The sequence below is a fragment of the Pleurodeles waltl genome, chromosome 10 (assembly GCF_031143425.1).
Source record: "Pleurodeles waltl isolate 20211129_DDA chromosome 10, aPleWal1.hap1.20221129, whole genome shotgun sequence".
In the NCBI taxonomy this organism is placed as follows: domain Eukaryota; kingdom Metazoa; phylum Chordata; class Amphibia; order Caudata; family Salamandridae; genus Pleurodeles; species Pleurodeles waltl.
Window position 1 is genome coordinate 690,356,227 of NC_090449.1, and position 26,987 is coordinate 690,383,213.

Sequence of the window (26,987 nt, forward strand, 5' to 3'; positions counted from 1 at the left end):
GTTTTTACAGTGAATATCTAATGTTTTTTTAACATAAAGTATGATATTTTTTACAAGAACTAACTATAAACGTACTTTAAACTTAGTTTTTTCAGTGAATTGTTTAGGCTTATTTCATGTAAAATAAGATCTTACAACACTACCTAACTATAATGCCACTTTAACCTTATTTTCAATTTTTTTAACGCAAAGTGTGATCTTGATACCTAACTAACTATAATATCACTGGCCTGTAGCAGACAAGCCCTGAATCCAGCCCCACCAGGACCAGCCAACCCCTCCTCCCACCCCATACATGGCTAGCCAATGAGAGTGCTCTTCACAGTACAAAGGGGTTTCATTGTAAATAATGCAGGTTTACTGACTTTCTCAACAGGCCACGACTTTAAAATCTATCAGGCAGTCTTATTGGCTTTGTCGAGAGGTAACTACATTAATCTTCAAGGCAAGCCTATTAACTTTGTCAAGTGCTCACCCACATCGTTCTATGAAGACCAACTCATTGGCATATGTATGTGGCTTTTTTAAGGGGTGACCACATCCATATATAAGGCAAGTCATTGACCCTGTCAAAGGATGACCACTTCAAAAACCAAGGCAAGTCAATTGAAGGGTTCACTGCATCATTATATGAAGACAACGTATTGGCTTTGTCTCGGGGTCACCATGCCACTGTATAAAGATAAATCTACTGGTTTTGTCAGATTCACCACATTGTAAGATCAAGAACCACATGTTAAAAGTCACCATCATATCAAGGAAACGTAACTATGTTTAAAAGAAATTATTGTTAAGAGAATCACTGTACTAAATACTCATTGTCAACAAAGTACTTCGGTCAAAATATCACAAATCATAAGATCATGTGACAGAGTCTTCATACTAATCAGGTCAGAAAAAATTCAGCCATACAACCAACCACTAGGGGTCCCTGAAATCCCATGTTGTACAACAAATAATAACCCCAATAAGATATAATAAAATAATACAATAAAGACTTCCTAAATGCCAACAAGGACTACTTGTATTTATTCAACAAACAGGTGTTATATTATTTACATTGGTGCAGACGGTGCAGTGCTCATAGGTGCAGTGAAGTGAACAGTCAGATATGATACACATGTACAGCAGGGATTTCCATCATTTTTTTATGTTACCCATTACAGTGATAATTCTGATTTCTCAGTTAGATATTACACCTAGACAATCCCTATCTTAGTGTTGATTTTTTGACCCACACCCTAATCCTCTTGGGTCGCTTCAAGGCAAAACATGCCTTGTGGCACAACACCTCAAAACTGTGGACTTCCTTTAATGCTGAGGCTTCCTAAAATTGTGATGCCCCCCAAAGCTGGCTTATCAAAAATAGTTCACAGCTATTAGGGTCACACCCAAGACTCTGAGAAATAAGAATAAATATATATTCCCCAGTGATGGTCGTGATAGGTAGTTATAGTTAGGATTGTGTTTCCATAGGAAATGCCTTTTTGTGTTGCTAATAAATCTAGCACTATTTACTGAATCCCCATAAAGCTTTCCAAAAAAGTGTTTCTTTTTGACAAGTTTGTACCTGGAAAGTATTGGGGTGATTTGTCAAGCAAGGGTCGAGAAAAAGAAGGGTTCTAAAACACATTTTCCCCATTTATTTAGGTACAGCTATAACCCAAACCACAGAACGGATTTACACTTTATTTGGCTACATCTTTGTACAAAGAAAATGCTTTTTGAGTTGTCTTGCAAATCTGCTCAGTAGTTTGGAGAAAATGAGGTGAAAAAAATGTGTACATAATACTTTGCGGAGGAACACCAACCCAACAGATTTTAAGCTGAGATCTACTTGGCTGCCACCACATCAAGTAGGCTCTGGTGGCAGCCTTAATAAGACCTGAGACTCATTCCAATTCCTTAGAAAAAAATGACACATGGTTGCAAACAAGGAATAACCTGACAGCCTAGGCTTGGTGGTGGAGTCCCAGAGGGATCCCGCCTGGGCCAGAAACATTTGCCAAATAACCACCTGGGTAGCCTACATTCCAGGGAGCAAAGTTAACTTTATATTTTGGGAGGATCTGGGGATCCCATCCCCAGGGGGGCAAAGTGAATAATAAAGGAGGCATGGGCCTCACACCTCAAACCAAAAAAATGCCCCAGGGACCTAATCTCCCGAAGCCAAGTATTTAACTGAAGGGAGTGAAGTTTGTAGCCACCCTCTACTCTATTAGGGTCAGAGAGCCTATCCCCTGGGGCTGAAATGTAAATAAAAGGGGAGGAGTCTGCTCCTCCCCCCTTCCCCTAGCCTTACATAGGCTCCATGGATCCCATCCTTGGGATGGTCGCAGTAATTAAAAGGGAGAGGTTATCTCAAGTGACTATAACTCGTGCTCTACGGTACCTAAAACTCACACCCTCACCAAGGACTGCTAATTACCCCACATATTAGATCACTCATGACATCTTCAATGACATCATTAATAATATCACTACAATATTTACTATGAAATTATTGATGAGAACACTGCACGGCATCATGGGTTACAGTTACCTTAGGGCATGTGCTATAGTTACTTGAACTACAACAGGTGAATTTCTGTGGCTTTCTGAGTTTAAAATGTGATGTTGATACTGAACATTTTACCTACCTATAACATTATCTTTTTCAGTGCAAACAGACTTACTCTTCAATACAAAACTGTGTAACATGTTCAATACCTCTACATGCCTATGATTCATTAAGAGCACATGACTTTTGTAAACACTTACACTAATTAGTTGGACCCAGGCTGTACAAAATTAGGTATAAATGTAATATGGTATTTGTCAGCCACTAAGTAACCAATAAAACAAACTAGCACACTCATTGGATGATGTAATCAGAAATGTCATTAATGATGTCATTTGAGATGTCATCAGTGATGTTTTAAATGGTGTCATAGAACGTCATATGTGATTTAATATGTGAGGTCATAAGCAGTGCTTAGTTTTTTGTCACTGTTCACCTAACTATAAAATTACTTTAACCTTTGTTTTTTCAGTAAATTTCTAAGACTTTTTTCAAATGCAAAAACAAATCTTTTCATCACACCTAACTATAACAATACTTTAACCTTTGGTTTTATCAGTGAATTTCTAGTGCTTTTTTAACATAGAGCAATATTTTTTTACAATACGTTAGGCCAATCCCTCACTGTGGGATGGCCGCAGGCCATATGGTTTTTAAATGGGTGGGGTCCACATAGCATCCTCCAAGTGCCTTTTTAAACCCTGGGGACCCATTCTTCAGGACCTTTTTTAAATAAAAGGAAAGTGAGCTGTGTGGTCCCCTCCCTGAGCCATATTAGGCCCTGGGGACCCCAGCCCCAGGGCCTCTTCTTAAAATGAAGAGGAGAGGCTGTGCAGCCCCCCCACCCGAGCCTTGTTAGCTCCTGGGAACCCTAAACCCCCAAGGCCTTTTTTTTTTTTAATTAAAGGCCCCTCACCTGAAGTAATGGGATCAAGGCTGGGTTTATCCAGGATTTTATTGACTCTCAGTGGAGGACCTTGCTCCCCCCCCATTTTAAGACATTTCAGGGCCATTAGAGGCTTGAGGGAGGGCTGCACACCCCTCTCCATTTTGAAACATTTCAGTTCCAGAGTGGGCTTCCTGGGGCCATTGAAGGCTTGAGAAGGGGGCAGTGCAGGCCTCTGGAGTTGTTGCACAGGTTCTCATTATCCTAATGAGGCTTCTGGATTCAGGCGGGAGAATCACCTGAAATGTGCGGTACTAAGTACAATTCCACAACATGTGACACCTGTCGGCATAATCCGGGTTTTCCAGGTAACTAGAAGCATTTCATCTCAGCCAAAGAGCAGGGATAATTGTGGCAACCTGGCTCATGACAAGAAAGACTCTTCAGGGGAATTGTGGTCGATCAGGTCTCAACCCTTTCTCTTGGTTACATTAGTTTCACATAGCCAAAAACAAACAGTAGCAGAATATAGTTTAATAAGGGTTAATTGAAGTAACTGCATCTTGATGATAAAACACAATAGAAGCAAGATTGTGACAAGGAGAGTGAACCACAAAAACATTCGCACAATACTGTCATTAGGAGTGATATATATCTTTCCTACCTAAGCTATGTTGGAGCACAGTGTGATAGGCCTAATCCGCCCTTCAGGTTTCCCCCCTGGGAGGTCATCATACCCCACTCCTGAACAAGGAAGCCAGTTGTTGAAAGAGACACTGTCCTCGTACAGGCCAGGGATTCTGTAGTCTAGGCAAGCAGCTGTAGAGAAGACGAGCAGTAATCAGCATGCAGTCATGGTCATCTGGCATGAATCTCCCTCTAAAGTGTATGGGACAGAGAAGTGCTTTTATAATGAAACAGTGGATGTTCTAGGAAAAATGTCCCCACATAAGGGTATGTATGTTTCTGTGAATGTTGTAAACACAGCATACCACTTTGGCCAGTAATCCTATCTGACTGCAGCCTTGAGGAAAGCACAAAGTGAAATGAATGCAGTACTAAGAATGTGATGCTTTCCTAGGTGACAAAACAATTGTATAGAGAAAGTAAAACAACACCACAAATGTGGCTAATGCTAAAAAACAAAACAATAAAATGTAACTGGGCTAAACCACACAGCAGGAGGCCTAGTTAGCTAAAATAACATGTTAAAAATATTTCTAAAATAACTATATAGCAGCGGCTATTTCCATCATTTCATAGTGGGTCATAGGGGTGGGCTCCCTGTGGCCTTTAATGGTGGGTGGAGAGGAGGTCCACTCAGCCCTACTCCTCTTCATGAATACAGCCCTATCTGGGCCTATCTTAGGACATAAGCCCAATCAATGCAGCCCAGGCACAATTTTTCTTTTTTTTGTTGTTTATCCCGTGGGAGTCCTGTGCGATCACAGCAATTTGTTTTTGCCCAACAGAGGGGGAGGAAGTCCCTTTAGGTGCTCCCTAGAGGGTACAGAGGGTCAGGGTATCCCTAAACTGCCCCCTTATATTACTTTTAATTTTTTACTTCAGGACAGAGGACAAAGTCCTTGAGTCTTGTAATAGCTGCCAGCAACATATTTCTGATGGTGCTGGAAGCCAAGCAAAGCATTCGTCCCTGCTGGAGTCTGATTCCTGCTTAATTGAGATGGCCCCACAGCAGTAAAACTCCCTGAGCCAATCAGAATGCCTTATTTTTTAAGTGTTGGTCCCGCAATAGTCTCCCAAGACTCTCACTGAACCGTCCAAATCTACAATTATTTTTTAACACTGATATCTCAAAATATACTGAATGGATTTACACCAAATCACAAAAAGCACAATCTGTGGACTAAGATCTAGCTTTGTGTAAATCTGGTGTTTCACAGGTTTACTGTAGCACTCCCTATAGAAGTCTATAGAAAATGCATGGGGAGTGTGCATTTTTCACACACGCCCTTTTCTCGGCACCCACTTGACATATTAACCCAAAATTTTCCATGTACTAACTAGTCAAAAAGTAGCTGAGCTAACTATAACTAAATAGTGGCAACCTAGATGTTACATGTTAAATATACATATTGTGCTTCTTTGCTGCTAAACACCTTTAAAAATATATTTAAATTGAAGTGTAATAGGTATTGTGATTACATTAGTGTCCAAAATCTTTACCTAAATAGTTTAGATTGGAGTAGGAATAGTAAATGTGAAACCTTCAGTGTTCAGAACTTCCCCCTAAATGGCTGAGACTAGATTGGTAATAGTGATGTTTACCTAAATTACTTAAATTTGAGTCAGAGTATTAAACAACAGCACTTTAGTTTACAACACCTTCCTGTAAATAGCATATATTGGAGAGGGAATAGTAAATGTCACCCCTTTAATGTCCAATAAATACCCCAACATGTGTTAGATTAAAGTGGGAAGAGTAAATGTTACCACTTTAGTGTGCAATATCTTCCCCTGAATGGTTTAGATTGCAATGGGAAAAGTAATTGTGATCCCATTAGTGTACAACATAACCCCTAAAACGGTTTCAATAGATGGGAGTAGTAAATATAACCACTTAAGTGTATAACATGTTTAGTCTAATCTGATATATTACAGTGTGAATTTTAACTGTAAAACTTTGATTGTTATTTTTTTCACACATATCGTTAGTACTGACCCTTTTAAGACATATACATATGTTTTTTTGTGTCCTCATTCGCTTAACCAGCAACATCCGATCCTGGAGGTCTCGTACAGAAGGTCATTTAATATGTATTTAACATCTCCTTAGAGGCTCCTGTCCGGAATGGTCTGCTTCTCTGATTAGTAGTGCTTTAATGCACACCTTCAGAGTGCTTTCCGAGACCAGCACATAACGTAATCATAGGACAGTCCTGATATTACTTCTCTAGCCATAGTTTTAATTGTTCCCAGAACTTATATTTCTTCTTTGCCTCAACGCTAAATTATACCTTAACAAGTCTTTCCACTCTAACATCGTCGAGGGAAATGCGCTTACCCATTTCTTGCACATTTCTCTCCTGGCCAATAACAACAAATAAAACAATTTAGCGATGTCTCTATTCATGTTCCTAGAATCCAGTTGACAACCAAAGATGACCCATATAGGGCTCACCTGGCCAATTGAGGGTAAAATGTTGTTAACTACATCACCAAAATCCTTCCAGAAAAGGCTGAGCCACAGACACTCCCAGAACATGTGCAGATGATCCGCCAATTCCAAGTCAAATGTTTTACAGCTAACCGATATATCTTGTTTCAATTTAGAGAGTTTCTCTGGAGTCCAGAAAGCCCTGTGAATTGAAAACAAATGATTTCTTCTTAAACAGGCAGGCTTAACTGCAGAATACAACAAAGTAATAGATACTTGTCATATTTCTCTTGTCTCTGATCCTGGCAAGTAATGTTCCCAAATTTCTTCCGGCATTCTGAATTCTCCGTCAGCAGATTCCATCAGCGTCCAATACCATCTTGACACTTTTTTCTTGCTCTCCTGAGTGGTCTGTTAAAGCAATTTTTCAACCTCATTTGAACCACCCAGCTCTTTACCCAACTCCTTATTTGCAAGTACTTAAAGTTTGAAAGGTCCCCATCTGCCTCCATATTGAGGACCTCGTACGATATTAAACCCTCTTTGGTACACAATTGTCCCCATTGCGCACACCCAGCCTCTTTCAGGGGTAAAGACAAAGCATCTATGTTCCATTCTGGAGAGCCCGGTGAATCCCAGAGAGGTGCATATTTACTATAATATGGTAACTTTGTAATCCTCCTTATCTCATACCACAATTTTGCAGAGTCCTACATTTTTTTAAATCTCACTTTCTTAAAGTACATAGGCTCTCCAAATGTATATAAAAAAAACACCAGCGTTTCATAATTAAATTCCATCATGACATTTAATATCTGCCCTGTTTCTGAGATCTCTGACTCGTTCAATGCCCCTTTCATATTTTAATAAAGAAAGCCCAGGTATAATATTGAAGATCAGGTAACGCTAATCCCTCTTTCTCCTTCCTTCTTCTCAGATTCTTCCATGATATTCGTACTCCCTTAGAAGCCCATATAAAACTACTAATTTCACCTTGTAGCTTACCCCGCCATTTCTTGTTATACTTTAAAGGGACTGTGTTAAAAATAAATAACAACTTTGGTAATATCATCATCTTAACGAGGTTTACTCTCCCCAAGATAGTGAGAGGGAGGTTAACCCAAGACTTCATTAACTTGCAAGAATCCTTCATAATTCTCATAAAGTTACCTTCTGCTATTTTTTCTATATCTTTAACTATCGTAATACCCAAATATTTCAACTCCTTCTTAATTGATGCGCTCTCCTCTTCCATATTCCAAGCTATAACTTCAGTTTTTTCCTTGTTGACTGCATACTCTGCAAATTCCCCAAAATTTGTTGTCAATTCTTCCAAGGCTGGTAGGATTTGCTTCAGGTTTGTTGTATATACCATCAAATCATCTGCATGTAAAGCAACCTTCCAACTCCAACTCCCACATCTAAACAGAACAATTCTCTTCTCCTTTCTAATCTTACAGTCCAGGGGTTCTATATATATAGATTAAATAGTAATGGAGATAATGGGCACCCCTGTCTTGTTCCCTTCTCAATTTTGAAAGGACGAGTTAAGATATATTGTCTGGAATAAACTTGTAAATTTCCATCCCAGGTTGAAGAATTCACAAAGAATATTCAGATAAGACCAATTAACCCTATCAAACGCCTTCGTAGCATCAATTATTGCCAACGCTAAAGGTTTTTTGCAGGAGCTGGCTAAATCTATAGAGCCTATCAAGCTATGTGTCAACTCATGCATAAATGTACCTTTTTAAAATCCCTTTTGATCTTCATGTATTAATTTACCTACAACTCCCCTGGTTTTAAAATTAGTGTAATGATAGCTTCCTTCCAATAGGTGGGGCGTATACCTTCTTCTTCAAAAATATTATTACATAATCTCACTAAGAATTTCATTATACTTTCCCCTTAAACTCTATAAATTTCAACTGGTAACCAATCCGGTCCTGGAGCTTTCCCTGACTTTTCTGACTGTATACTTCGCTGCACTTCTTCTTGCCCAATTGATTCATTAAGGGCTTTATTGTCCTGCTCCCTCAAGGCAGTTAAACCAAGGTCTTTTAACCATATTTTTACCTTCCCTGAGGCCCCCCTCAGATTCTCTGTATTAAGTTCCCCAAAATAGTTTCAAAAGGACTCTCGGATTTCCTCATTACTCCTGCAACTGTCCTAACTTTTTATCCTAATTTGTTTCTACCTTATTCCTCACCAAATTTGTCTTTGTTTTCCAGGCCAACAATTTTCCACAATTTTCCCCATGCTCAAAATATGCTAAACTATTCACCTAACATCTTGCCTTAACACTTCGATCTATCACTGCTAAAAGCTCAAACCGTGGATCTTGATGTATCCTGCGGAGTTCTTCCATTTCTCCCTCTTCATGATCTCTACCCCCCTCTACCTGTTGTATACCTTTTCCCAAGCGACTGATCTCTTCTTTATATATCTTCCTTTTAATATGCTCATCCCTCATCAATCTACCTCTCAAGAAGGCTTTCAAAGTATCCCATACCGCAGCTAATGGAGATGACCCTGTATTAATACTAAAAAACTCCTCTACATCTGCTCTTAATCCTGCTAAAATATCCTCATCTAGTAGGAGCGTTCTATCTAGCGTCCACCTACTCTGAGCTAGTCCCTCCCTTAATCTAATACTCAAACTAACTGCAGATTGGTTCGATAGATGAGCCCCTACATGGACTATGTCTTCCACCCAATCCTTCACGTTCCCATCAATCAACGCATAATCGATTCTGGATTGATGTCTATATTTTTTATTGATATATGTATACCCCCACTCTAATACCATCCTCTCTCTCCATACATCATGCAAACCTAACTGAGACATCATAGTTAATACATGTGATTGCATCTTCTCATTAAATTTTGATCTACTACCAGAGGATATATCTAACTCATAATTCAATCCTACATTAAAATCTCCCATCCATACTATAAGGTCCGAGAATTGTAACAACAGTTTAAATAACTCCTCCAAAGGTGCAGGGTCAGCCTTATTAGGCCCGTAGTAACACACCAAGGTAAATACAGAATCAAAAGCCATCAGTTTTCTGATAATCCATCTACCTAATTTATCCACTGGCCCACACTGAAATGATGATTCTTAAATATAATAGCCACCCCTTTACTGCCCCCAGCCTGAGTTGTACTTGAAATCTGCTCTACCCATCTACCCGATTCAAATAGCTTGGAGCATTCTTCATTGGACAAGTGTGTTTCTTGTAAGATCCAAACATTGCTTTGGGTGTCTCCTAAGTATTACAACAGCCTTCTCTGTCTATTTACAACCCTAAGATCATTAATATTCCAGGACAGAAGCCTCAACTACTTTCCTCTAATCATCTACATTCTCCATTCTACCAAATAACCCCAAACCTCCAAAAACTATAACTAATGAGGACACTTTTTGCTCCCCCACCCTGTGATTATGCCCCCTCCCACATCCAACCCCTATCAGGCCCCACCCTCATCCATTCCCTCCCTGAGAGAACCCACCCTATTGCCTTTGATTTAGGTGAAATCGCCTCAGGAGGTCATCCATCTAGGCCTATGGTTGCTAACTGAAAAAGTTCCATACTTGCATTAAGTGATGGTTACCATTTCCTTCTCTAAATTCTTAATTAATTCATCTACACCTCTACTGCCTCTAAAATTATAAATTTTATTATTAGCTATTACTTTCAAGGAAGCTGGGAATTTTAATTGGGCCATAGCTCCTAACCCCTTTAACACATCTATTCATTTCCCCAATTCCCATTGCTTGTTTAATGTCATACTAGATAGGTCTGACCTTATCTCAAAATTGGTGCCCTCAACTGTTATGATTTCTTTTTCAATGCAGCAGCTAAAATACATTCCTTAATTGCGTAAGTCTGAAAGCTGACCAAACTTTTTCTAGGCTTGTCCCTGTTTGGGGGTTTCCTGAGCGCATCCCTATACACTATTTGAATGTCTTTTGCAATAACTTTTTCTGTATCTTCAATTTGCACTCCTTGTTTGATCGAGCGAACTACCAAACCTTTCAAGTCCCACCCCCCCCTCTACGCCTTCTGGAACCTTTCGAAATCTCAAGTTGTTTCTCCTTTGATTATTCTCCAGAGATTCTAGCTTAGAGAGGACATTCTCCTCCCCTACTTTTAAGCTTTGAATTTCCATTCCAACTTCTGTCCATTGCCATCCTAAGGTCTTCTACTTCCTTTTCAAGAGCAGCGGTCTTCCCTGCCAAAACATCACATTTTTCTCCAAGGGGCTGACATAGGCCTCTTATCTCTTTCTGGTTAAGGTTTCAAAACCACCCTTAACCTCCAAAGAAAGTGCTCTTACCATATCTGTTACGGAATGAGTAAGAGGCCCTTCTACCAAACCTCCTACCTGTCTTTCCCCCTCCGGATATGATTATCTTGAAGAGGATTTATCCTCTGGGTCCAAAAGCCGATCCTCCTGACCCCGACTTTGCTGATTACTCCCCTCTACACATGATGTCCCATCCTTTCCTGGCCCCTGCCAATCTCTGTTCAACGCCACATTAGGAGAATCAACTAACATATCACATCTTCCAAAACTTGAAATCTATTAGTTGTGCACTCATTTTGCGTGACTTGATTCACCTCTGAACTTCTACTTTCACTCCCATCCACCCCATCCATATGCTCGACCCATTGGACCAGCTCTCTTTCCTCCATATCTATGGTGTTGGACAAAACTCAAAAATATGTTTTTAATGAAGGGATAATCCAAAAATTACTCAGGGCCTCTCATCTTTAGAGCTAAGGATACCTTTATCCTTACCTCTTACATTATGCCTACTATTTTCCTTACATTTATTCTCCTGCTTACTGAAAATATCAGAGGCAGCAGTCTTATAGGGGGGTCATACAACCACCAGAGAGTAGATCTCCTTTGAGCCCCAAGGTCCCAAAGGTCCTTTTTCCATTTCTTAAAGAATAAGTTGGTCCAAATTTGTTAACTCCTACTTTCCCTCCTCTCTTTTTAGTGGCATTCAATCCCCTAACACCATGCTTTACAGTGTTCTTAATTTCTATTATTGTGATTCCTTCTTTAACAAGCTCAGGTTGTTGGGCAGTTACATTGCTGGGGAGGCGCAAATTACCTTCCCTTCATGATGTTAATGTCGGCAGGGGCAGCGCCTTCTCGCCATCCTCATCGCTTCTGTACTGTCTGTTATGGTTTTTGCAGCCTGTGCTGGCTCTACCTCTCGTCCCCCAGAGGGGAACTCTTGCAACTGCTTCCCAGCCGCGTCAGACCCCACGCGCAACCCGAGTCCACAGAACGGGCGCCGCACGCTCTGGCCTCTCTCTGTTCTGTATTCCCTCCACCGCAGTTCCCCACAACCCCTCACCTCAGGAAAACAGGTAAGTGGGTAACCTTAGTAGAAATTACACTTTGTCACGCTAGACGGTTAATGGTTTAAACATTACACCGAGCCGAGCAAGGCCCTCCTGCAGCCCGCTGCCTAGCTGACTGCCATGTTCTCTCCCCAATCCCACTGCCGATAATATACATATGTTTTAGTATATAAAATAAAACATTTTTTTATTGTTACTTTTTACAACATTTCTTTTACATGAAATTAAAAACATGTTATATATTTTTTTTTTATTGTTTCTCATATCGGTATTATTCAACATTTTTGCAAATATGGCATTTTTTTTTAACCCATATACAATTGTTATATATGCATTTCCTTGCTTTTTAAGTATATTCTAAATTGTACTATATAATGTATTGTTTTTATAATACTATTTACATTATCCTTTACATAATTATTTATGTTTTCATGCTACATTTTTTGACATTTTTACATATTCTATAATATTGTTACATATTGTTTAAACATTTGTTGCTCGAATGAGAATTTAGCTTAAAAAAACAAAAGACAAGAAGCGTCTGGAAACACAGGAAACAGTTTGTTTAATTAAACATTACGGCCGGGAGAACAGTTACAGAATCGAGGTCTGAGGACTGTCTCTTGTTGTACATCAAATAGACACAAGTTTTATACATTTATCTGGGAGCAATAAAACCATAAAATGCAAACATTTGTCACGGGCCATAACTACAGTTTGAGATAGGGACTGCAGGTGGGCCTCATTCGGGCGTGGACACAATGTGAGCCAGCGAATACTTGTCCATATGTTTGCCTTTTAGGGGCACATGGTCACTGTGTGTGCTATGTATGCTGTGTCCTGACTGGCTAAGTGTACCTAACTACATGTGGCATCTAACTTTATGGTGTTTTGGAAATGCACGCATCCCTCTGGCCATGTGTGTTTTATTGGGTCTAATCTCTGGGGAATATTGTAGTGCTGTTGCCTATATGTGGGATCTGATATAGGTTTTCATGTTTGTGTGTTTGGCTGTCGGCTGTTACCTTACCCTTGGCCTCTCAGTCAGTAACCTTCAGACCTGTTTCTCAGAGGCTGCTTCACCACGTACCTACATGCTGGGGTTGAAGGAGGGTTCACAACGGAGGAATCTAACAGTGGTGATACGATTTTTTTCAGTTATGAAGATGCATCTTTTGCATAGAAAAATGTCTCGTTGTCATGCGCATCATCATTGATCAATCCAATGTCACCACATTTTTCAAGAATGTTTTTGTTAAAGTCCCATTGCTTTCGATAGGGAGATAGTGTTTTTTTTGTTTTCATTTAGCAGCCATTTTTTACCTCTACATGTACTTTTGTAGTTTATTCCTGTCATTTTTCATCAGATTTGCTGGGAGTCGAGGTTACCTGCTGCTAACGTTTTTCTAGAGGGTTCTTGGGGTATTAGGGATGTGGGTAGTTCTAGTTAATATTAGTTAAAGTGTTATTTTTTTAAGGGTTATTTAGTCAACGTTTACGTTCTCTTGTTTAGTAGTGTTGTGTGTTAGGCCTAGTTAGAGTTTGGTAGTAGTGATGTGTTATTTTAAATATTGTCCTGTTGTAGGCTGTGTTTATTATAGTATTCATGTTTTAATTTGTATATAGCTATTTAAAGGTAACAGTGTTTTTGTTTCGGATATTTGTGGGGTTGGTATTAGAAGAAACAGATACCTTTAACAGCAATATTTTTGTCTTCAATGTTTGTGTTTGCGGTAATTAAGTTTAGGATGACAATATTTTTGTAAACATTTTTTGTTTTGCAATATTTGTGTGAATCAATATTGTTTTCAGCTATATTATGTCACTGATCTACATTAAACGTTATTGAGGCTGTTTGTTTTTTATGTGAGTGAATACATGTGAAAACAGGGTGACATCCACTAAATCCACTAAATATAGCTGAGTTGATACATATGCAATGTCTATTGTACAGTACAAGTAATGTCCATTATCTGCTAATTACTTTTCAAAGACTGGTCTAAATTTTATCCTATGGAATTACTTCCAGTTCACAAAGAATATAGTACAGTAACACAATCACCGAAAAATGTTATCAGTGAAGTTATCAGTGATATTATTAATTATCTCTCATGAGGTATCATTGGTGACATTATCAGTGATACCACTTAGCAGTTCACGAGTGATGCAATATGTGAGGTCATAAACAGTGTATGCCAGGTGCACATGTTATAATAAGTTCACAAAATTATAACTAGTACATTTCAGTGCTTTAAAAAAATAAATCATTGGCTCTTATATCATTTCCACCCCTTAGTATAGCGTCACTTTAACTTCTGTTTTTTCAGTGAAGTTTTTTTCGAACGTATGTTACTATTTTATTACTATACCCTAAAATAAAGTGACTTTAACTGTTGTTTTCCTTAGTTAATTTCTGTGGTGTTTTGATCACATATACCCAACTTCCCACTGATGACATGTCTCCAGCCTCGATGGATGTGTCAAACCACCAGTACTTCAGCCATCTGCAGCAGGGAATTGGATACAGTGCCTTGCATCTGACTAGTCTCTGATCTCCTGCCAATGGCCTGCTGCCCTTAGCCCCCACTTGTGGCCAACTGCCCTCCTATGCAGACCTTCTGCCTTGTACAACAGGGGTTTGTCTCCAAAGTCTGACCTCAAGGCACCCGCTGGACTTAAACCTTGGTCAATAGCCACCTACCCTGCCTTTGCCTGTGCACATCATAAGGTTGACCCTTTACCCAAACCCCCCACAGGCAGGCAACATGGTCTGGTTATGACCACACCATTCTATATATTTTGAAAATGTATTTTTGGATCTGTAGTACCCCACTGGAGAGCCGTGCTTCGTACTGCAAATCTAGCCCATCCTGCACCATTGTATTACACATCTTTATTTGTCTGCTTGTCACTGCAAATTCAACATTCTAAACCTTCATTTCACTTCACCAGATTCTAACACTTATGTCACAGCTCTACGGAGTCCTTCAGGAGGCAAAGGGTTCTGTCATTCATATTCACATGGCACTACATCTCTACCTCTGTTAAATTTAAGATTACAATTTTTTACAAACATATACACAATCATAGCTCTTAGAAGAGCCTTCTTGGCACTCTGAATATTCATCCCAATTGTGTCCCTTGAAACTGGTAATCAGCAACAGGAGTGTCCATGATCTGCATTGAAGATACAGGAGCAACTGCAGTCTAGGATTTTCCAATTGTCCTTTCTAAAACAGTCCTTACGTTGACAACAGTATCTGATGAGCAATAAGCCACCTGTCTGAAATGAGAGGAATCTCAAGTAATGGATTTCACAGGACATTGGGCAGCTACCCTGTGTCCTCAGCATCAAATGGAGCATCAAACTAATGTTTTTTCAGCTGATGGACGAGCACTCGATCTCCTCTTGTGAAGACAATGCCTTTTGCATGATGTTTCTTGTATGCATAGGACTTTATTTTCTCTTCACAATCCAAGTCGTTTATATGGATGTACTCCTCAGTTCTTGGTCTTGTGTTGATCGATTGAGGTAACTTGGATGTTCATGCTCACTCAAGCATCAGCGTTTCAGGGCTTTAAACCTATGGTCAAGTGAAGAGTCGTTTGAGGTCGAGCTTTTCCAATGTAGCACGCTGAACAGCTTTCTTTAATGCACTCATAAAACATTCAACAAGGCCATTAGGATGTGGCCAAAGAGGTGTGCTCTTCTGATGCTTCACATTAAACAGATTGAGAAAGTCTCTGAATTCTCGACTATTGAAAGGTATACCATTGCCCAATTTTAAAATCGCGGGAATGCCCCATGTCACAAAGCTGCTGTCTAACAGGAGAAGTCATCCACAATTACCATCAGGTGATGTCCATTGACAAGTGGACTGAAAAAGTCAACAGCAATTTATTAGCAGGTATGCTTTGGCAACTCTGACATGTTTAAGGTGGGTTGAGTAGGTGCGGTGGCAGGCAGTTGCATAGATGGCAGTCCTATAAATCTCCTTCAACTCTTTTATTGAGATGAGGAACCCAAACTTGATCTCGGGGAACTCGTTTTATGACAATGATTCCCCAAAGTCCTTCATGGGCAACTTCAATTCCCTGCTGTTGCCGACTCTCCGGAATGACAATTCTCGAACCCCTCAGGATAATGCCTTCTTGTGTCAATACAAAGTTCAGCTTTGACATTTTTAAAGTTCTGGTAACAGGTTGAGTATGTTGTTTCCATGACTGATGTGTAATAATATCTTAAAGTTTCAACATGTCACTATCTTGACTCATGGCAGTGACAATTTGTTCTAACCAAATGGCAGCAAGCATGTTTGATTTCACAATGAAATGTACATATGCTTCATGTTGGAAAATGGGTTATTGGTAAGGGCAGGTAGGTACCTGCACTTAGCAATAGGCCACTAACCTCCACTAAGGTCCAGTTAGATCTCAGTAAATTAACCCCAGCTCAACCCTTGGTAGCTTGGCAACAAGCATCAAGGCTTAACTTAGGAGACAAGTGTAAAGCATTCAAATATCACAAAACAGTAATTAAATAAAACACAGGAAACCGTTAAAAAATCCAAAACCACTTTATAAAAATAGATTATATTTGTATATTTAAAATGACACAAAAACTAATAAAATCGGATAAGGGGAACCGGAGATACGAATTTTTAAAGAATTATTGTTTTTTAGCGCCTAGAAACAAAAAGCGCCAATTGGGTCATCTGGTTGCACCTCGACCGGGTCAAAGTTTAAGGCCAACCCTGATGAAGCCCTGCTCGGCTACAGGCCGTGGGAGGCCTTGGTTAAAAGTTACCTTCACACTTAGGGGGTCATTCCGACCCCGGCGGGCGGCGGGTGCCGCCCGCCGGGCGGAAACCGCCCAAACACCGCACCGTGGTCAAATGACCGCCGCGGTGATTCTAACTTTCCCGCTGGGCCGGCGGGCGATCTCAAGAAGATCGCCCGCCGGCCCAGCGGGAAAGCCCCTGCAAAGAGGAAGCCGGCTCCGAATGGAGCCGGCGGATTTGCAGGGGTGCGACGGGTGCAGTTGCACCCGTCGGGATTTTCAGTGTCTGCAAAGCAGACACTGAAAATCATTATGGGGCCTTGTTAGGGGGCCCCACGACACCCGTTCCCGCCAGCCTCTTTCTGGCGGTGTATACCGCCAGGAACAGGCTGGCGGGAAGGGGGTCGGAATCCCCATGGTGGCGCTGCAAGCAGCGCCGCCATGGAGGATTCCCTGGGCCAGGGGTAAACCGGTGGGAAACCGCCGGTTGCCCTTTTCTGACCGCAGCTTTATCGCCGCGGTCAGAATTGCCCATGAAGCACCGCCAGCCTGTTGGCGGTGCTTCCGCTGCCCTCTGCCCTGGCGGTTTCAAACCGCCAGGGTCAGAATGAGGGCCTTAGTCTCTTTTTCGAAGATTTTCTTCAGCAGGACGAACCTGCCAGTCCAATCCGACCTCCTGGAGCCCTTCTCCGGATACGCAATGCGGGAATCCTCTGTGCAGATTTTTACCTATGGACTTAGTCATTTTTTCAAGGTGAAAATCCTTCGACCGGGATAAACCTGGATCTTGATCCAACGTCCCTGGAGCCCTCCTCGGATACGCTGGCTGGGAGGTCCCGGTCAACTTTTTGCCTTCGGACTTAGGGCCAGATGTAGCAAAGGGTTTTTCCTATTCTGTGTCTAGGGGAAAAAGTGTTTTTTCCATATGGCCCTTAGTCTCTTTTTCTGAGATTTTCTTTACCGGGACGAACCAGCAAATCAGGCCGGGTCGCGGTTGAGGCAAGCCGGCTAGAGCTGCTGTGGCGGGTCGGTCCCTCTATGGAGCTTTTTTTCAAAAGTTCTCCAAACTTCTCCAAACTTCTGGGGCTTCTCCCAGATGTACTTTTAAGGTTCTTTTGAGGTCCACAGCTCACCTCAAGGGTCCAGAAGTTCTGCGATGGTCCTTGGGGGTGCGGACTACAACTCCCAGAATGCACCTGGCACAAACTCCTTTTTGGCCACTGGGCAGTGGCCAGCTGGTTGATTTCTTCAGGAGTTGGTGCAGGGGACTCTGGTTAGCAATTTCTCACCTGTAGCAAACAGGGAGTCCCTCCTTGAACCAGTTGAAGCCAGGCAAAGTCCTTCTTGTGGTGAAGCCAAAGTGTGCATCTGGTGCAGTCCTTCTGAGTGCAGGTTCCAGGTGCAGGCCAGGGGTGCAGCAGGGCAGTCCTTCTTCTCCTCTGGTTCTTCCTTGTTGGAATCTGATGGGGATCTGAGGTGTGGGTGCAGGTCTGCCAGTTTTATCCTTGCTCCTGGGTAAAAAGCAGGGGGGTCCTGGTTCTCCAATCATGTGCAGGGTCCTTCTCCCTGTGATGCCCACTTCCTTGGAAGTGTGGCAGAAGTCAGTCCCAGGAGGCAACATTCTCCAAAAATCCATCATGGCTGAATCTGATTTTTGGAGGTTACATCTGGCTGAGCCCACCCACTGGTGTGGCTAAAAATCATAAACACACCTCTCTCCTGCCCTATCCTAATCTAATCAAGGGGGCACCTAGTTGTCTGGGGTTGCAGGATGTGGGGGTGTTGATGGATGCTCCAAATGTCCTTCTCTGCCTTTGAAGACCAGTTTGGCTGCCCTCCCCCTTCCTGCCTCACCATCTGCTGAGGGGAGATTCCCTCCCACAGGCACATTCCTTTGTGTGAAGCCAGGCCACTTCACACCTTATCAAGGCAGCCTGGCCAGGCTGCTAGAGGCTGGACAATCAGGGCACAGCAGCAAAAACAATGCAGTTGTGAAATTGGCAACTTTTCAGGTAAAGTTTAAAACTCTTTACCTGAACAAGTTATATTAAATCCAACAACTGCAAGTTGTGGGATTTTTTATAACAATTAATTTGATACCAAACTCTTGATATACATCATTTAAGGAGGCTTTACAAATTAAAATAAAGTCTCCCCATTCTAGCCTATGAAGGCCATTTACTACAATGAGGGAAAAACAAATTTGGCTATTTTTACCTCACCAGGGGTTATAAAACTATTTTTATATGGTCCCTGCTTATAGTTACATGGCACCCAGCCCTAGGGGCACATAGGGCACACCTTAGGGGTGACTTATATGTAAAAATAAGGTAGTTTAAGACTTTGGAACTACTTTTAATTCCAAAGTCGAATTTGCATAGAACTTTAATTTAAAAGCAGCCAGCAAGGCAGGCCTGCCTTTAAAATGACACTGGGCACCTACATGCCCTACCATATACTAGGGACTTATAGGCAGGTTGACTTAGCCAATTATAATTAGCCTAATTTGCAAATCCATTTTACACAGAGCACAGGCCCTGGGACTGGTTAGCAGTACCCAGGGCACCATCAGAGTCAGGAAAACACCAGCAAAAAGTGGAAAATGGGGGCAAAAAGTTAGGGGGCCTCTGCAATCAGCCCTGTTTTCTCACACTTCAGCTATGTTAGAAGGGGAAACTTGGCACTGTATAGGCACTCTGGAGAAGTAGTCAGCAGAATTTTGACATTTCGCTGGATGATGCACAATTTTGTAATTGAACTCTTCTAATCATAGACCCCAACATTCAGTGTCAGGAAGCATCCTGCCCTTTGGATTGCCAAGCAATGCTTGATGATCCGTCACAAGCGGAAAAGGTTTTCCATATAGGAACATGTCGAAATGTTAACAAGCACACACCACTACTAAACTCTCTTTTTCAGGTTGTGAATAAGCATGTTCAGTCCGGGACATACTTTTGCTTCCATATGCCTCAATATGTCTTCGAGCATTTTGGTGTATGTTGTGCCGTGCAAGGATTGGAACTAACCCGACCAGGATAGAGTCAACAACAACTTCTGTACGGAGCTTTGGATCAAAACAGGCCATTTCAGTAGAATTCTCAATAGCATGTTTGGTTCTCTTAAAGACTTGGCTGCATTAATGTGACCAGTAAAAGGAAACATTCATTTTGTCAGCTTTTTTCAATGGAGCACTCACAGTGGCAAAGCCTCATATATCTGGAACAGTAACTGGCCATACCAAGGAATGAGTGTAACATGGAAACATATTTTTGTGGACTGACAAGGAATTTTATCTTTGTCTTATAGAATTCACATTTGTCAGCATACAGAGTTAAATCTGCATCAACAAGTAAACAAACTCTGCAGCTGATGACACACTGAAAATAAGGGCCAAATTTAAGAAGTTTTGTGCCACATTAGCATCTTTTTTTATGCTAATGTGGCATTAGGCTTGCAAAATCGCTGCGCCATATTTATAAAGTGTCACAAAGCATGCATAACCCTTTGCACCACATTATGCATGCGCCCTGCATAATGTATGCAAACGGGGCATTCCTGCACAAGGAGGCCCGCAAAAATGGCGCAAAGAAATCTACAAGATTTCATTGCACCATTTTTCGCATCACTTTTGTTAAAAGGACACACCCATTTTAATCAATGGGCCTCCTTGCGCATCGCTCCATTTGAGTCAAAATGTTTGACGCTTGAGGAGCAAAGTGCCAAACTAGCGTAAAAAATGTTGACACTAGTTTCCTAACTACCGCCGTGGTGCACTGTATATTAAATACAGTGCACACATGGTGTTGTTAGGAGAGTGCTAAGGGGTGCAAGAAAAGTGGTGCTGCATTGGATGCAGTGCCACTTTTCTTAAATCTGCTCTTAACCTGTTATATTGAAACAGACCAATATGTGTACAACAGGTTGTAATGTACCTGCAATTCTCCTCGGGTTCCAACTGATGATATCCTTTTTTAAATCAAGGCGAGAGAAGACCCTCACACCATTCAATTGTGTTATCATGTCAACAATGGGCAGACCAGGATGTCATTCTCTTTCAATTACGCCTTTGCTTGACGCTTATCCATTCAGATGCAAACAGCTCCTTCTCTGTCCTTTTTAGGCACTACCACTAGGGAGACACCCAGGGTGTTGAACCAGTAGAAAGCTACATGATATGTTTAAGTGATGATTTGAGTTCCTTTTCAACAGCTTCTTGTAAATGAAATGCAATTTTTCTGTGTCTTTGAGCAACAGGACGAACATCCTCATCAATATGAAATAGTACTTTAATACCATTAAGTTTTCCTAACCCATGAAACAACGAAGAGAGCTGGCTTATTTCATGATGAGAATTCATGTTGTAGTTTACTGAGATCAGTCCCATATCAGCACCTGTGCTGAAATTGAGTGAAGAAGCACTTGATGCTGTACCTTGAAGCACATGAATGGCCGCTTGCACTTTCGTCTTCTCGTGCTTCATTGTTGATATGATTGAACCTTTACTTGTTAATGGTGTTGATACAGCCCAGTGTGCACTTTAGTTTTCAATGGCATTTGTCATGACAATGGGGTTAGTTCTTTATAATTTCACCTTAGACATAGGCCCTCATTACAACCCTGGCGGTCAAAGACCGCCAGGGCTGTTTCGTTGGATGCACCTCCAACAGGCTGGTGGTGCAATCCATGGAATTACGACCGCGACAGAAGCGCTGCGGTCGCACCGCTGGGACTGGCAGTTTACCGTCACATTGGTCCCGGTGGTTGTAATCCTCCAGCAGCTCTGCCCAGGGGATTACGAGTCCCCCTCCTGCCAGCCTTTTCATGGTGGTAGGAACCGCCATGAAAAGGCTGGCGGAAAGGGGAGTTGCGGGGCCCCTACACTGCCCATGCCTCTGGCATGGGCAGTGTAGGGGCCCCTGCCACGACCCCATGGAGCTTTTCACTGCCTGCATTGCAACTGCACCCGTTGCACCGCCGCAACACCGCCGGCTCCATCTACGAAACTTGGTTTCTGCCCGCCGGCCCAGCTGGGATGTTGAAATGGCCACTGCAGAAGTGCGGTTCCGCACTGTGGAAGTGCGGTTACAACGCCCGCCAAAGTTGCAATGAGGGCCATAATGTTTATCAACGCACCACTGTCAATAATGAAAAGGAGTTGAACAACCATTACTTTCAGTGTAATTTTCAGACAATGTTTGAATGACTTTGTTCATGTCGACTTCTTTGACTGGTACTTCTCTTCACATTCAGCCAGTCCAAAATGTGCACATTTTTCTGAGGTAACCATTAACTTTGTGCAATCATCTTTTTCACTTGCTATTGATACTGACAAACTTTTTGACAATGATTTAGATTACAACTTTGATATCGATTTGTCTCAACTGATGTCACTTGGCCTTGTGGGCGTACGCCGAACGTCGCTTCTGGAACTTTTGGTTGGCATTTTGTCTACTTGCAGTGACACATTTTTTCCTTCACCTTGCAAACCGTACAAAATGGTACCACAGCCCATGCATATATGTCCAATGGTGGGACATTTACCTTTGTGTGGAAATGACAATCCACACCGGAAACACAACTTCTTTTTCCTTGCGTCCTTCAGCCATGTGTTTCAGCTTGCTTTCCATGTTCATGACTGACTCAATATGGCATCTACAGCCTCCATATTAGCAGCTTGTCAATCAACATGCTCTTAATTTCTGGCAGCCATGAGAACTCACTCCAGACTAAGATTTTCTCTTGACATTCATCATCTGAATGAATCTGACAGGCATTTGTAAAAACCTCTGAGACGTATTGAATCCTCATCAATAAATTCATTGGGCTTACAGTGTTTGATGATTGTATCCAGTCTGTCAACAAATCTGTCTACGTTTCATCAACTCTTTGTCCTTCTTGACTGAAAATGTACCTTTTGTAACCTACATTCAGCACTGGATTGAATTTGAGATTCAATGCTTCTTTAATTTGACAGTATGCAATTTAATCAGCTTGCAGCATTTTCTTTATAACTTCTTTCACACCTCCACCTTCAAGATTCTTTGGGAATTTGATAATCTTTTAGTTATCTATTTCTTCTAACGCATCAATTAAATCATCAAATGTCTCTATCCAGGCAGTCCATCAATCACCAATATCTTGCTTTTTTACTGTATCAAATGGAGGTGGTGGTTTCAGAAAGGCATCAGCATTATAACCATTTGTGGGCCTTACATTACATTTATATTAGAGTCCTCTCCAGCTTCATCTGCTGTCCATCAGGACCTGTTCCATTCATACAATCAGTCAGGCCCTGTGACATGCTGGCCTCTGGCTCATCTTTCATAACTGTGGGAAAAGTGCCTTCTTTCTTGGCATCCATTGGGATATCAGCATTGTACTGTTCTGACTGCTGCTTCAGGTATCTATGGCTCTGTAAGCAGAACTCTGGGCACTTCTGCTTGTGTCACTTCCCAGCGCTTTGGCATGATGACTTTATTTAATTGGTTATGCTAAACAGATGGCCTTTCCTTGTAGCTGAATTGTTGCACTTTCAGTCATTCTTTTTTTTTTTAAACACCTGGTTTATCTCTTGTCCCCAGCTCTTCTGATCACAACATTATCATGTAATTTGCTGCCACTATTTGCTATACTTTTAAAACCTGGTCCACCTTCAGCAGTAGCACTCTGTGTACTTTATACCTTTATATTGTATAGTATTGTGGTACCTCTCTGTATGGCCTGGCTAGTAGGTTCTTGGGCTTTCGCATATTTTAAGTATGACGTACGATGGCGCTAAGGAATGGTGAGCGTAAAAAAACAATGACGTAACCATTGTTCCCCGTCATAATGAAAATGAAGTTAATGCTGTAAAAGTGACACAAAACTGTTTTGCGGCACGTAACCATTTCGCAAAAGGGTTACCACCATTTTTATCCTGCATTAGCAACAAATTTAAACGCACAACTGGAAAGAGTGTAATCACAACCGAAAATTAAAGCATAGGGCAAGGAGAGACCCCAGGGAGATCCCAATCGCCAAGCACCAGCCAGGAGGATCCACAGAAGTCCCTGGAGAAGGAGAAGAAAAAGTACGAGTGTGGCTTTAGTGAGGAGGAGCACGACATCCTTGTCAGAGAGGCGATGGAGCACCAACACCAGCTCTTTGTCACCTCCAAATTGCCAATTGGTAAGAGAGAGGCTATACAGCAGCAAATAGTGGACAAAATCAACAGCTTGGCAGAGGTGAAGAGAACTGTCACTGAGTTCAAGAAGTGCTGGCATGATTGCAAGTGCATACCTAAGGAGAAATTGGCCAAGAACAGAAAGGCAGCACTGCAGACTGGAGGTAGAAGTCCTGCACCACAGGAGGACCTGAATGAGCTGGAGGAGATAGCTGTAGCTGTCATCCAGAAAGAACTTGTCACAGGAATAAAAGGACAGGACAGCGCAGACTACAAACCACCACCACAAATGCAGGGTAAGTTGCAGGGGGGAATTAACTGGAACTTTACTAATGACAGAAGGAAGAGGTAGATAGGACACACCCAATGCATGCTAAAGGTTTGCATGGGGACACATTCGCCCTAAATCATGATGTTCCATCCCTGCACAAGCAACACATGTAAATACGCCTTGGTTGTGCTATGCACTCCAACATATACACAACGTGGATATACACCAATCACCAGGGCTAAACTCCACCATGTAAATATGCAGCACATTGGCTGGAAGAGACATGTAAATACTGTGCCATCACAACACTCCTTGCATATTGTCAAAGCTCCTGTACCCACACAACTTATACATCTAAGACTAAGACGGAAGTCAACAACATTGAGTGGGCTTAGGGTGGTGTATCTCGCAAAAATTCTCCCCTCCCTCCTTGTTGCATTGTCATTACACAAGTGTGTTTCATCTTGCAGTACACATTGTAATGTCACCTTAGCTAACATGACTTGTACATGCGCAGGAAGGGACACCACCATGCACATAAACAATTCAACTCCTCAAGGCAGCCACTCTTTCATCATGCTGCAACAGTGCCTTTCTTGGTGTCAGGAGATTACCCAAATCCACATGAGCAGATGCCTTTTACCCATCTCCTTCCAACAGATGCGTGCTCAGACTTTAACTGATTATCTGAACCCTGCATCTGCTAGAGGGAAAGCGGTGATGGGAATAGAAAAAGAGACACGGCCTCCAGATCCAGTTTCAGCCTGTGTTTCTCACTTGAAGATAGGATATTCAGTGTGTGTCTCTGAAAACCTGCACATTTCTTCTTTTTGGGATTTCCTTAAAGGAAGGACTTGCAGTCGGGTGATAAGAGGATAGATAAGTAAATTTCTACTGTGAATACAACTGTTCAGCTATTCACATTCACCCAATTCTATCGTTCTCCTAACCTGGATCTTTTGAGAGACTAGCCTCTTTCTAAGAGAACAATGTTAACTTAATATCTTCTTTTCTCCAGGAGTCAGAGGTTTTCAAGGTTCTCTGGAGAACAGTTTAAAAGTTCACAAATATACAAACTACTAATGTCTTTTACAGGAAACGAAAACTCCTTCTCAAGGTTCAGTTTTCTCAATCACAGTCTCTAGGAATTAGTCTGAGCACTGAGGTTTGTCTCTAAGACTGACAAGTCTGCAAAGCAAAGAGTTCTTGAATATATAAGTACATATATATATATATTGGCAAGTCTGGAAATCATACAAAAGGATTCCTTACTGCAGTTGCTTGAAGTTCCGTGAAGCCAAAACGATTTCTCCTCAGAAAGCGTATAACCAGTTGTTAGAAGAAGGAAAAAATTCATCTTCTTCAAAAGGGGAAAAAGTAGCTGGTGTGGACACTGCAACAAGAAAAATAATTAATTACTCAAAACTGGAAGAATTCTCTATGAAATGAAGCACCTCAGGAACAATGCTCATTCTCCTCAGGATGACAGTTGAAGTGCAGGGATCCCAGAGAGAAACAGCTGGAAGGAAGTTTCAGCACAAGATTAAGGTAGAAACACTAGAGCGCTGACCTCATTAGGATTTGTGGCCACCATCTTGAGTTGCAGTTAAACCTGAAGAAGCTAGTTCTTAGAACGGCCTCTGCAAGAGCCACCAGGAGTGAGGACGCCGCTGCAACGTGGGTACAGGGAAAAGGGGAATTGCTTTTGCTGAGGGAAGAACTTAAGAACGCTGGCAATAGTTTTACTGACACTTGGTGCAGGGAGAACAAATTAGTGCATCCGCAAGGGGAATTGCAGGACTGTCCCATATCTCAGTAAACTTGGCACTTCCCTGTGTAACTAACCTGGTGCAGTGTTGAGCTACACATTTTGGTGTTGCCCTGAACCGTGCCACAAGAGAAAAATCTGCACTAAAGCTTGCAATCTGTGGATCACAACACATACAGGGTGAACCTACAACAACTCAGACACAACCATATTACCCACATGGGAGGGTGCAAACAATATAACAAATACAACATATGGTGCATGTCTGTGAACATTATGGTGCCCATTATGACATTGGCGGCCGGTGGAGGCTGCCCACCAAAGTCCTGTGTTGGAAAGACCGCCAGTGTGGTCTTTCTTCCGTAGTAGGCATTATGAGATTCCCGCTGGACGGTGGGTGGAAACCGTGTTTCGGCCTGCCAGCTCTGTGGGAAACTCACCACAACCTTGATGCCGGCTTGAAATATAGCCAGTGCTAATTTTGGGGTGGGCTTATCACTGCCCATCAATTGGGCAGTGGAAAGCACAAGGGGGCCAGACTCGTTATGAGGGCCCATGTGTGCAGTTGTACAAGTAGCTGCGATCTCACCATCAAAGAAGATAGAGGCCCTGATCAAACTGGATAGAAGATGGATGCCTCTGTACCAAATTCGGCTGGATCACGCACTGACATTTAGAAAATGCAGCCTTGATCAAAAATAATAAGTATACAGGCCATCCCTGTGTCCACCCCTGTGCCAGTGGTAAATTAGCTGTCCAGCCCCGACGCTGCATTCCTTGCACCGTAGTGCAAGGATGGCTGCATTGAGGGGGAGAATACTGTTGTGTAGGAAGGAGCACCTTCCTGCACAACAAGAAACTGATATGGAATTCTGCTTGGTCCATGTGTGCTGTGGAATGTAGCACACATAGACAAAGGAAAACATAGGGAGAAATTAAAGTATACATCAACATTGCGTCCTGCTAATGCCACCCCTGGGGTGGTGTTAGATATTGGCACTGCCTCAGGTCTATAAAAACATGTGAATCTGGGGCGGTGTCAAAAAGCAATGAGT